Genomic DNA, 12,947 nt, shown 5'->3' with positions numbered 1-12,947 from the left:
CCCCTGTCCTGGGCCTTGTAGGAGGGAGAGAATTGGTGGAGCAGCCCCCTCTGGTGAGCAGCATTGTACGCACTCAGAAGCAGTGCATCATGGGAAGTGTTGTGGTTTTCGGAAACATGGCAAAGTAAAGCGTTTTGTGAGGCAGCACACCAATGCATTTGTTGGTGATGTCTTTGTTTGTCTGTTTGTGTGTGTGTGTGTGTGTATGTAGGGTCTTTGTTGCAGTGTTTTATTTCAGTGTCTGGGTGGTGTAACGCATGTAGTCTTTACCGTCTCAGTGAAGAGGACAGCCAGTGGTGGTCCCACTCCCCAGTGTGTGAAGAACTCATACTTACCTGGCAGGGGAGATACCATGATCAAGAAGGTGGTTCACCCAGGGTGAGGCTCAACCATTGCACTCAGGTTGTGCTGACCCCTGCGAATTCCCCAAATGTGGGAATCTCGACTGCATAATTTCTGGTAGTGGGGGACTGCGTTCGCGCTCTCCCCTGATTTTCTCGTCTAATGATAGATTGCTCTTACAAAACAGTCCTTGGGACGTCAAATTGCTTTTGCGTGCTGTGACTCCTGCGGGGGGGTAGCTGGTGTCATAACCCAGCTGCTTCAAGCGGCTCTCTTCACGTGTCTTTACTTCGTACGTGCTTGACAAGTCGGAACTGACTTCAGGATCCACACGTGGCACCTTCCAAAATGGGAAAAGATCTGAAGCTTTAGAAAGAAGCAAAAAAGACATCAATTCCTACAAAACGTTTCTACACCCTCTTTTAGTCGCTACACTCAATCCATTCAAGCAGCCCTGATTACGCTGTCCTTACAACGGACATGTGAGCAGTGAGTGTTGTGGAAGCACTGGCCATATCCACCATCTGCTCAGACAAGAATATTGGGACACATTGGGATGTCATTTCTCACAATAAGGCTGAATATTACGTCAGGTCAAGTGCTTTTATTGTCGTTCTTCACTGTAACTTGTTGACATTGAAACGAGACGTCGTTCTTCAAGCCCATGCAGCAACACAAGACAGCGGGACATTTCACAGGAACGCATAGAATGGAGATACAAGACTGGTCGGCCCACAGGAGCCCTTTCCAAAATGCATCAGGCTCATTGTTTAGACTGTGGAACAGTCCACCATCACTCCAGAGCCTGCTAAATCTTTACTCCAAGAGGGACCTCAAGTTGGCCTTTGGCCTCGGCCCTTCCTTTTGACTGCCATTTCTCAACAACGTTACGTGCTGAGGAAGCGGCTACCTTAAAACGCTTTTCCTATAGCCTTCTCCTGCTTTGAGGTGGGCGGTTGTTGAACTTTTCGTAGTGCTAGGTAGCTGATTAGAGGAGCCTCTGGCTGCTGGCCGGCAGTGCTAAGCTTTGAGAAATCCCTTTTTAGAAAGCTTTGACATTTGCGTCAGCTGGGCTTTCCTGACGAAGACTGTGAACAAGCCACAGCCCCAAGAAACTAATTAAGGCCTGAGATCTTGAGAAAAGTTATCCGAGAGCTGAAATCTCTTGGGGAGCCCATCTTTGTTGCGTGGTGCTCCTTTCCTCTTTCCACTCTAATGTTGTGCAGAACAAAAATCCTACACTGTCTCTTGCTAAAAATGTTTGCTAACAGACCGTTTGACCAGGGTTGCCTAAAGTTTTGCACGGGACTGTAAGTACGCACTGTTTGTAATGAAAGATGCAATAGTTGAGTTGATCATGATATGGATAAGATATTGTCCTATTGTCCACCCCTACTGTGACCCACCTGAAGCAGGGCATGAGGATGTTTGTTGAATTAGCTAATGATAACTGTTGCTTGTGGGAGTTGTTCAGGACTGAGCCCCTGTCCTGGGCCTTGTAGGAGGGAGAGAATTGGTGGAGCAGCCCCCTCTGGTGAGCAGCATTGTACGCACTCAGAAGCAGTGCATCATGGGAAGTGTTGTGGTTTTCGGAAACATGGCAAAGTAAAGCGTTTTGTGAGGCAGCACACCAATGCATTTGTTGGTGATGTCTTTGTTTGTGTGTTTGTGTGTGTGTGTGTGTATGTAGGGTCTTTGTTGCAGTGTTTTATTTCAGTGTCTGGGTGGTGTAACGCATGTAGTCTTTACCGTCTCAGTGAAGAGGACAGCCAGTGGTGGTCCCACTCCCCAGTGTGTGAAGAACTCATACTTACCTGGCAGGGGAGATACCATGATCAAGAAGGTGGTTCACCCAGGGTGAGGCTCAACCATTGCACTCCGGTTGTGCTGACCCCTGCGAATTCCCCAAATGTGGGAATCTCGACTGCATAATTTCTGGTAGTGGGGGACTGCGTTCGCGCTCTCCCCTGATTTTCTCGTCTAACGATAGATTGCTCTTACAAAACAGTCCTTGGGATGTCAAATTGCTTTTGCGTGCTGTGACTCCTGCGGGGGGGTAGCTGGTGTCATAACCCAGCTGCTTCAAGCGGCTCTCTTCACGTGTCTTTACTTCGTACGTGCTTGACAAGTCGGAACTGACTTCAGGATCCACACGTGGCACCTTCCAAAATGGGAAAAGATCTGAAGCTTTAGAAAGAAGCAAAAAAGACATCAATTCCTACAAAACGTTTCTACACCCTCTTTTAGTCGCTACACTCAATCCATTCAAGCAGCCCTGATTACGCTGTCCTTACAACGGACATGTGAGCAGTGAGTGTTGTGGAAGCACTGGCCATATCCACCATCTGCTCAGACAAGAATATTGGGACACATTGGGATGTCATTTCTCACAATAAGGCTGAATATTACGTCAGGTCAAGTGCTTTTATTGTCGTTCTTCACTGTAACTTGTTGACATTGAAACGAGACGTCGTTCTTCAAGCCCATGCAGCAACACAAGACAGCGGGACATTTCACAGGAACGCATAGAATGGAGATACAAGACTGGTCGGCCCACAGGAGCCCTTTCCAAAATGCATCAGGCTCATTGTTTAGACTGTGGAACAGTCCACCATCACTCCAGAGCCTGCTAAATCTTTACTCCAAGAGGGACCTCAAGTTGGCCTTTGGCCTCGGCCCTTCCTTTTGACTGCCATTTCTCAACAACGTTACGTGCTGAGGAAGCGGCTACCTTAAAACGCTTTTCCTATAGCCTTCTCCTGCTTTGAGGTGGGCGGTTGTTGAACTTTTCGTAGTGCTAGGTAGCTGATTAGAGGAGCCTCTGGCTGCTGGCCGGCAGTGCTAAGCTTTGAGAAATCCCTTTTTAGAAAGCTTTGACATTTGCGTCAGCTGGGCTTTCCTGACGAAGACTGTGAACAAGCCACAGCCCCAAGAAACTAATTAAGGCCTGAGATCTTGAGAAAAGTTATCCGAGAGCTGAAATCTCTTGGGGAGCCCATCTTTGTTGCGTGGTGCTCCTTTCCTCTTTCCACTCTAATGTTGTGCAGAACAAAAATCCTACACTGTCTCTTGCTAAAAATGTTTGCTAACAGACCGTTTGACCAGGGTTGCCTAAAGTTTTGCACGGGACTGTAAGTACGCACTGTTTGTAATGAAAGATGCAATAGTTGAGTTGATCATGATATGGATAAGATATTGTCCTATTGTCCACCCCTACTGTGACCCACCTGAAGCAGGGCATGAGGATGTTTGTTGAATTAGCTAATGATAACTGTTGCTTGTGGGAGTTGTTCAGGACTGAGCCCCTGTCCTGGGCCTTGTAGGAGGGAGAGAATTGGTGGAGCAGCCCCCTCTGGTGAGCAGCATTGTACGCACTCAGAAGCAGTGCATCATGGGAAGTGTTGTGGTTTTCGGAAACATGGCAAAGTAAAGCGTTTTGTGAGGCAGCACACCAATGCATTTGTTGGTGATGTCTTTGTTTGTGTGTGTGTGTGTGTGTGTGTGTGTATGTAGGGTCTTTGTTGCAGTGTTTTATTTCAGTGTCTGGGTGGTGTAACGCATGTAGTCTTTACCGTCTCAGTGAAGAGGACAGCCAGTGGTGGTCCCACTCCCCAGTGTGTGAAGAACTCATACTTACCTGGCAGGGGAGATACCATGATCAAGAAGGTGGTTCACCCAGGGTGAGGCTCAACCATTGCACTCCGGTTGTGCTGACCCCTGCGAATTCCCCAAATGTGGGAATCTCGACTGCATAATTTCTGGTAGTGGGGGACTGCGTTCGCGCTCTCCCCTGATTTTCTCGTCTAACGATAGATTGCTCTTACAAAACAGTCCTTGGGACGTCAAATTGCTTTTGCGTGCTATGACTCCTGCGGGGGGGTAGCTGGTGTCATAACCCAGCTGCTTCAAGCGGCTCTCTTCACGTGTCTTTACTTCGTACGTGCTTGACAAGTCGGAACTGACTTCAGGATCCACACGTGGCACCTTCCAAAATGGGAAAAGATCTGAAGCTTTAGAAAGAAGCAAAAAAGACATCAATTCCTACAAAACGTTTCTACACCCTCTTTTAGTCGCTACACTCAATCCATTCAAGCAGCCCTGATTACGCTGTCCTTACAACGGACATGTGAGCAGTGAGTGTTGTGGAAGCACTGGCCATATCCACCATCTGCTCAGACAAGAATATTGGGACACATTGGGATGTCATTTCTCACAATAAGGCTGAATATTACGTCAGGTCAAGTGCTTTTATTGTCGTTCTTCACTGTAACTTGTTGACATTGAAACGAGACGTCGTTCTTCAAGCCCATGCAGCAACACAAGACAGCGGGACATTTCACAGGAACGCATAGAATGGAGATACAAGACTGGTCGGCCCACAGGAGCCCTTTCCAAAATGCATCAGGCTCATTGTTTAGACTGTGGAACAGTCCACCATCACTCCAGAGCCTGCTAAATCTTTACTCCAAGAGGGACCTCAAGTTGGCCTTTGGCCTCGGCCCTTCCTTTTGACTGCCATTTCTCAACAACGTTACGTGCTGAGGAAGCGGCTACCTTAAAACGCTTTTCCTATAGCCTTCTCCTGCTTTGAGGTGGGCGGTTGTTGAACTTTTCGTAGTGCTAGGTAGCTGATTAGAGGAGCCTCTGGCTGCTGGCCGGCAGTGCTAAGCTTTGAGAAATCCCTTTTTAGAAAGCTTTGACATTTGCGTCAGCTGGGCTTTCCTGACGAAGACTGTGAACAAGCCACAGCCCCAAGAAACTAATTAAGGCCTGAGATCTTGAGAAAAGTTATCCGAGAGCTGAAATCTCTTGGGGAGCCCATCTTTGTTGCGTGGTGCTCCTTTCCTCTTTCCACTCTAATGTTGTGCAGAACAAAAATCCTACACTGTCTCTTGCTAAAAATGTTTGCTAACAGACCGTTTGACCAGGGTTGCCTAAAGTTTTGCACGGGACTGTAAGTACGCACTGTTTGTAATGAAAGATGCAATAGTTGAGTTGATCATGATATGGATAAGATATTGTCCTATTGTCCACCCCTACTGTGACCCACCTGAAGCAGGGCATGAGGATGTTTGTTGAATTAGCTAATGATAACTGTTGCTTGTGGGAGTTGTTCAGGACTGAGCCCCTGTCCTGGGCCTTGTAGGAGGGAGAGAATTGGTGGAGCAGCCCCCTCTGGTGAGCAGCATTGTACGCACTCAGAAGCAGTGCATCATGGGAAGTGTTGTGGTTTTCGGAAACATGGCAAAGTAAAGCGTTTTGTGAGGCAGCACACCAATGCATTTGTTGGTGATGTCTTTGTTTGTGTGTGTGTGTGTGTGTGTGTGTATGTAGGGTCTTTGTTGCAGTGTTTTATTTCAGTGTCTGGGTGGTGTAACGCATGTAGTCTTTACCGTCTCAGTGAAGAGGACAGCCAGTGGTGGTCCCACTCCCCAGTGTGTGAAGAACTCATACTTACCTGGCAGGGGAGATACCATGATCAAGAAGGTGGTTCACCCAGGGTGAGGCTCAACCATTGCACTCCGGTTGTGCTGACCCCTGCGAATTCCCCAAATGTGGGAATCTCGACTGCATAATTTCTGGTTGTGGGGGACTGCGTTCGCGCTCTCCCCTGATTTTTTCGTCTAACGATAGATTGCTCTTACAAAACAGTCCTTGGGACGTCAAATTGCTTTTGCGTGCTGTGACTCCTGCGGGGGGGTAGCTGGTGTCATAACCCAGCTGCTTCAAGTGGCTCTCTTCACGTGTCTTTACTTCTTACGTGCTTGACAAGTCGGAACTGACTTCAGGATCCACACGTGGCACCTTCCAAAATGGGAAAAGATCTGAAGCTTTAGAAAGAAGCAAAAAAGACATCAATTCCTACAAAACGTTTCTACACCCTCTTTTAGTCGCTACACTCAATCCATTCAAGCAGCCCTGATTACGCTGTCCTTACAACGGACATGTGAGCAGTGAGTGTTGTGGAAGCACTGGCCATATCCACCATCTGCTCAGACAAGAATATTGGGACACATTGGGATGTCATTTCTCACAATAAGGCTGAATATTACGTCAGGTCAAGTGCTTTTATTGTCGTTCTTCACTGTAACTTGTTGACATTGAAACGAGACGTCGTTCTTCAAGCCCATGCAGCAACACAAGACAGCGGGACATTTCACAGGAACGCATAGAATGGAGATACAAGACTGGTCGGCCCACAGGAGCCCTTTCCAAAATGCATCAGGCTCATTGTTTAGACTGTGGAACAGTCCACCATCACTCCAGAGCCTGCTAAATCTTTACTCCAAGAGGGACCTCAAGTTGGCCTTTGGCCTCGGCCCTTCCTTTTGACTGCCATTTCTCAACAACGTTACGTGCTGAGGAAGCGGCTACCTTAAAACGCTTTTCCTATAGCCTTCTCCTGCTTTGAGGTGGGCGGTTGTTGAACTTTTCGTAGTGCTAGGTAGCTGATTAGAGGAGCCTCTGGCTGCTGGCCGGCAGTGCTAAGCTTTGAGAAATCCCTTTTTAGAAAGCTTTGACATTTGCGTCAGCTGGGCTTTCCTGACGAAGACTGTGAACAAGCCACAGCCCCAAGAAACTAATTAAGGCCTGAGATCTTGAGAAAAGTTATCCGAGAGCTGAAATCTCTTGGGGAGCCCATCTTTGTTGCGTGGTGCTCCTTTCCTCTTTCCACTCTAATGTTGTGCAGAACAAAAATCCTACACTGTCTCTTGCTAAAAATGTTTGCTAACAGACCGTTTGACCAGGGTTGCCTAAAGTTTTGCACGGGACTGTAAGTACGCACTGTTTGTAATGAAAGATGCAATAGTTGAGTTGATCATGATATGGATAAGATATTGTCCTATTGTCCACCCCTACTGTGACCCACCTGAAGCAGGGCATGAGGATGTTTGTTGAATTAGCTAATGATAACTGTTGCTTGTGGGAGTTGTTCAGGACTGAGCCCCTGTCCTGGGCCTTGTAGGAGGGAGAGAATTGGTGGAGCAGCCCCCTCTGGTGAGCAGCATTGTACGCACTCAGAAGCAGTGCATCATGGGAAGTGTTGTGGTTTTCGGAAACATGGCAAAGTAAAGCGTTTTGTGAGGCAGCACACCAATGCATTTGTTGGTGATGTCTTTGTTTGTGTGTGTGTGTGTGTGTGTGTGTGTATGTAGGGTCTTTGTTGCAGTGTTTTATTTCAGTGTCTGGGTGGTGTAACGCATGTAGTCTTTACCGTCTCAGTGAAGAGGACAGCCAGTGGTGGTCCCACTCCCCAGTGTGTGAAGAACTCATACTTACCTGGCAGGGGAGATACCATGATCAAGAAGGTGGTTCACCCAGGGTGAGGCTCAACCATTGCACTCCGGTTGTGCTGACCCCTGCGAATTCCCCAAATGTGGGAATCTCGACTGCATAATTTCTGGTAGTGGGGGACTGCGTTCGCGCTCTCCCCTGATTTTCTCGTCTAACGATAGATTGCTCTTACAAAACAGTCCTTGGGACGTCAAATTGCTTTTGCGTGCTATGACTCCTGCGGGGGGGTAGCTGGTGTCATAACCCAGCTGCTTCAAGCGGCTCTCTTCACGTGTCTTTACTTCGTACGTGCTTGACAAGTCGGAACTGACTTCAGGATCCACACGTGGCACCTTCCAAAATGGGAAAAGATCTGAAGCTTTAGAAAGAAGCAAAAAAGACATCAATTCCTACAAAACGTTTCTACACCCTCTTTTAGTCGCTACACTCAATCCATTCAAGCAGCCCTGATTACGCTGTCCTTACAACGGACATGTGAGCAGTGAGTGTTGTGGAAGCACTGGCCATATCCACCATCTGCTCAGACAAGAATATTGGGACACATTGGGATGTCATTTCTCACAATAAGGCTGAATATTACGTCAGGTCAAGTGCTTTTATTGTCGTTCTTCACTGTAACTTGTTGACATTGAAACGAGACGTCGTTCTTCAAGCCCATGCAGCAACACAAGACAGCGGGACATTTCACAGGAACGCATAGAATGGAGATACAAGACTGGTCGGCCCACAGGAGCCCTTTCCAAAATGCATCAGGCTCATTGTTTAGACTGTGGAACAGTCCACCATCACTCCAGAGCCTGCTAAATCTTTACTCCAAGAGGGACCTCAAGTTGGCCTTTGGCCTCGGCCCTTCCTTTTGACTGCCATTTCTCAACAACGTTACGTGCTGAGGAAGCGGCTACCTTAAAACGCTTTTCCTATAGCCTTCTCCTGCTTTGAGGTGGGCGGTTGTTGAACTTTTCGTAGTGCTAGGTAGCTGATTAGAGGAGCCTCTGGCTGCTGGCCGGCAGTGCTAAGCTTTGAGAAATCCCTTTTTAGAAAGCTTTGACATTTGCGTCAGCTGGGCTTTCCTGACGAAGACTGTGAACAAGCCACAGCCCCAAGAAACTAATTAAGGCCTGAGATCTTGAGAAAAGTTATCCGAGAGCTGAAATCTCTTGGGGAGCCCATCTTTGTTGCGTGGTGCTCCTTTCCTCTTTCCACTCTAATGTTGTGCAGAACAAAAATCCTACACTGTCTCTTGCTAAAAATGTTTGCTAACAGACCGTTTGACCAGGGTTGCCTAAAGTTTTGCACGGGACTGTAAGTACGCACTGTTTGTAATGAAAGATGCAATAGTTGAGTTGATCATGATATGGATAAGATATTGTCCTATTGTCCACCCCTACTGTGACCCACCTGAAGCAGGGCATGAGGATGTTTGTTGAATTAGCTAATGATAACTGTTGCTTGTGGGAGTTGTTCAGGACTGAGCCCCTGTCCTGGGCCTTGTAGGAGGGAGAGAATTGGTGGAGCAGCCCCCTCTGGTGAGCAGCATTGTACGCACTCAGAAGCAGTGCATCATGGGAAGTGTTGTGGTTTTCGGAAACATGGCAAAGTAAAGCGTTTTGTGAGGCAGCACACCAATGCATTTGTTGGTGATGTCTTTGTTTGTGTGTGTGTGTGTGTGTATGTAGGGTCTTTGTTGCAGTGTTTTATTTCAGTGTCTGGGTGGTGTAACGCATGTAGTCTTTACCGTCTCAGTGAAGAGGACAGCCAGTGGTGGTCCCACTCCCCAGTGTGTGAAGAACTCATACTTACCTGGCAGGGGAGATACCATGATCAAGAAGGTGGTTCACCCAGGGTGAGGCTCAACCATTGCACTCCGGTTGTGCTGACCCCTGCGAATTCCCCAAATGTGGGAATCTCGACTGCATAATTTCTGGTAGTGGGGGACTGCGTTCGCGCTCTCCCCTGATTTTCTCGTCTAACGATAGATTGCTCTTACAAAACAGTCTTTGGGACGTCAAATTGCTTTTGCGTGCTGTGACTCCTGCGGAGGGGGGTAGCTGGTGTCATAACCCAGCTGCTTCAAGCGGCTCTCTTCACGTGTCTTTACTTCGTACGTGCTTGACAAGTCGGAACTGACTTCAGGATCCACACGTGGCACCTTCCAAAATGGGAAAAGATCTGAAGCTTTAGAAAGAAGCAAAAAAGACATCAATTCCTACAAAACGTTTCTACACCCTCTTTTAGTCGCTACACTCAATCCATTCAAGCAGCCCTGATTACGCTGTCCTTACAACGGACATGTGAGCAGTGAGTGTTGTGGAAGCACTGGCCATATCCACCATCTGCTCAGACAAGAATATTGGGACACATTGGGATGTCATTTCTCACAATAAGGCTGAATATTACGTCAGGTCAAGTGCTTTTATTGTCGTTCTTCACTGTAACTTGTTGACATTGAAACGAGACGTCGTTCTTCAAGCCCATGCAGCAACACAAGACAGCGGGACATTTCACAGGAACGCATAGAATGGAGATACAAGACTGGTCGGCCCACAGGAGCCCTTTCCAAAATGCATCAGGCTCATTGTTTAGACTGTGGAACAGTCCACCATCACTCCAGAGCCTGCTAAATCTTTACTCCAAGAGGGACCTCAAGTTGGCCTTTGGCCTCGGCCCTTCATTTTGACTGCCATTTCTCAACAACGTTACGTGCTGAGTAAGCGGCTACCTTAAAACGCTTTTCCTATAGCCTTCTCCTGCTTTGAGGTGGGCGGTTGTTGAACTTTTCGTAGTGCTAGGTAGCTGATTAGAGGAGCCTCTGGCTGCTGGCCGGCAGTGCTAAGCTTTGAGAAATCCCTTTTTAGAAAGCTTTGACATTTGCGTCAGCTGGGCTTTCCTGACGAAGACTGTGAACAAGCCACAGCCCCAAGAAACTAATTAAGGCCTGAGATCTTGAGAAAAGTTATCCGAGAGCTGAAATCTCTTGGGGAGCCCATCTTTGTTGCGTGGTGCTCCTTTCCTCTTTCCACTCTAATGTTGTGCAGAACAAAAATCCTACACTGTCTCTTGCTAAAAATGTTTGCTAACAGACCGTTTGACCAGGGTTGCCTAAAGTTTTGCACGGGACTGTAAGTACGCACTGTTTGTAATGAAAGATGCAATAGTTGAGTTGATCATGATATGGATAAGATATTGTCCTATTGTCCACCCCTACTGTGACCCACCTGAAGCAGGGCATGAGGATGTTTGTTGAATTAGCTAATGATAACTGTTGCTTGTGGGAGTTGTTCAGGACTGAGCCCCTGTCCTGGGCCTTGTAGGAGGGAGAGAATTGGTGGAGCAGCCCCCTCTGGTGAGCAGCATTGTACGCACTCAGAAGCAGTGCATCATGGGAAGTGTTGTGGTTTTCGGAAACATGGCAAAGTAAAGCGTTTTGTGAGGCAGCACACCAATGCATTTGTTGGTGATGTCTTTGTTTGTGTGTGTGTGTGTGTGTATGTAGGGTCTTTGTTGCAGTGTTTTATTTCAGTGTCTGGGTGGTGTAACGCATGTAGTCTTTACCGTCTCAGTGAAGAGGACAGCCAGTGGTGGTCCCACTCCCCAGTGTGTGAAGAACTCATACTTACCTGGCAGGGGAGATACCATGATCAAGAAGGTGGTTCACCCAGGGTGAGGCTCAACCATTGCACTCCGGTTGTGCTGACCCCTGCGAATTCCCCAAATGTGGGAATCTCGACTGCATAATTTCTGGTAGTGGGGGACTGCGTTCGCGCTCTCCCCTGATTTTCTCGTCTAACTATAGATTGCTCTTACAAAACAGTCCTTGGGACGTCAAATTGCTTTTGCGTGCTGTGACTCCTGCGGGGGGGTAGCTGGTGTCATAACCCAGCTGCTTCAAGCGGCTCTCTTCACGTGTCTTTACTTCGTACGTGCTTGACAAGTCGGAACTGACTTCAGGATCCACACGTGGCACCTTCCAAAATGGGAAAAGATCTGAAGCTTTAGAAAGAAGCAAAAAAGACATCAATTCCTACAAAACGTTTCTACACCCTCTTTTAGTCGCTACACTCAATCCATTCAAGCAGCCCTGATTACGCTGTCCTTACAACGGACATGTGAGCAGTGAGTGTTGTGGAAGCACTGGCCATATCCACCATCTGCTCAGACAAGAATATTGGGACACATTGGGATGTCATTTCTCACAATAAGGCTGAATATTACGTCAGGTCAAGTGCTTTTATTGTCGTTCTTCACTGTAACTTGTTGACATTGAAACGAGACGTCGTTCTTCAAGCCCATGCAGCAACACAAGACAGCGGGACATTTCACAGGAACGCATAGAATGGAGATACAAGACTGGTCGGCCCACAGGAGCCCTTTCCAAAATGCATCAGGCTCATTGTTTAGACTGTGGAACAGTCCACCATCACTCCAGAGCCTGCTAAATCTTTACTCCAAGAGGGACCTCAAGTTGGCCTTTGGCCTCGGCCCTTCCTTTTGACTGCCATTTCTCAACAACGTTACGTGCTGAGGAAGCGGCTACCTTAAAACGCTTTTCCTATAGCCTTCTCCTGCTTTGAGGTGGGCGGTTGTTGAACTTTTCGTAGTGCTAGGTAGCTGATTAGAGGAGCCTCTGGCTGCTGGCCGGCAGTGCTAAGCTTTGAGAAATCCCTTTTTAGAAAGCTTTGACATTTGCGTCAGCTGGGCTTTCCTGACGAAGACTGTGAACAAGCCACAGCCCCAAGAAACTAATTAAGGCCTGAGATCTTGAGAAAAGTTATCCGAGAGCTGAAATCTCTTGGGGAGCCCATCTTTGTTGCGTGGTGCTCCTTTCCTCTTTCCACTCTAATGTTGTGCAGAACAAAAATCCTACACTGTCTCTTGCTAAAAATGTTTGCTAACAGACCGTTTGACCAGGGTTGCCTAAAGTTTTGCACGGGACTGTAAGTACGCACTGTTTGTAATGAAAGATGCAATAGTTGAGTTGATCATGATATGGATAAGATATTGTCCTATTGTCCACCCCTACTGTGACCCACCTGAAGCAGGGCATGAGGATGTTTGTTGAATTAGCTAATGATAACTGTTGCTTGTGGGAGTTGTTCAGGACTGAGCCCCTGTCCTGGGCCTTGTAGGAGGGAGAGAATTGGTGGAGCAGCCCCCTCTGGTGAGCAGCATTGTACGCACTCAGAAGCAGTGCATCATGGGAAGTGTTGTGGTTTTCGGAAACATGGCAAAGTAAAGCGTTTTGTGAGGCAGCACACCAATGCATTTGTTGGTGATGTCTTTGTTTGTCTGTTTGTGTGTGTGTGTGTGTG

The 12,947-nt window shown here is 47.6% G+C and overlaps 7 non-coding genes across 7 annotated transcripts; all 7 read left to right on the top strand.

Annotated features, from left to right (window-relative positions):
• Window positions 1-327: 327 nt before the first annotated feature.
• LOC140563052 (U1 spliceosomal RNA) lies at window positions 328-491 on the top strand. The gene has a single exon (XR_011980289.1). It is a non-coding gene; the product is annotated as a U1 spliceosomal RNA (small nuclear RNA).
• A 1,657-nt stretch (window positions 492-2,148) lies between these two features.
• LOC140562954 (U1 spliceosomal RNA) lies at window positions 2,149-2,312 on the top strand. Its single transcript, XR_011980195.1, has one exon. It is a non-coding gene; the product is annotated as a U1 spliceosomal RNA (small nuclear RNA).
• A 1,659-nt stretch (window positions 2,313-3,971) lies between these two features.
• LOC140562953 (U1 spliceosomal RNA) lies at window positions 3,972-4,135 on the top strand. The gene has a single exon (XR_011980194.1). It is a non-coding gene; the product is annotated as a U1 spliceosomal RNA (small nuclear RNA).
• A 1,657-nt stretch (window positions 4,136-5,792) lies between these two features.
• Window positions 5,793-5,956, top strand: LOC140563055 (U1 spliceosomal RNA). Its single transcript, XR_011980292.1, has one exon. It is a non-coding gene; the product is annotated as a U1 spliceosomal RNA (small nuclear RNA).
• Window positions 5,957-7,615: 1,659 nt separating this feature from the next.
• On the top strand, window positions 7,616-7,779 carry LOC140562952 (U1 spliceosomal RNA). Its single transcript, XR_011980193.1, has one exon. It is a non-coding gene; the product is annotated as a U1 spliceosomal RNA (small nuclear RNA).
• Window positions 7,780-9,430: 1,651 nt separating this feature from the next.
• On the top strand, window positions 9,431-9,594 carry LOC140562950 (U1 spliceosomal RNA). Its single transcript, XR_011980191.1, has one exon. It is a non-coding gene; the product is annotated as a U1 spliceosomal RNA (small nuclear RNA).
• A 1,653-nt stretch (window positions 9,595-11,247) lies between these two features.
• Window positions 11,248-11,411, top strand: LOC140562949 (U1 spliceosomal RNA). Its single transcript, XR_011980190.1, has one exon. It is a non-coding gene; the product is annotated as a U1 spliceosomal RNA (small nuclear RNA).
• The last annotated feature ends 1,536 nt before the right edge of the window (window positions 11,412-12,947 follow it).

The sequence above is a fragment of the Salminus brasiliensis genome, chromosome 9 (genome assembly GCF_030463535.1).
Source record: "Salminus brasiliensis chromosome 9, fSalBra1.hap2, whole genome shotgun sequence".
NCBI lineage: Eukaryota > Metazoa > Chordata > Actinopteri > Characiformes > Bryconidae > Salminus > Salminus brasiliensis.
Note: the sequence above shows the minus strand (reverse complement) of the source record. Positions and strands in the feature narration are given on the sequence as shown.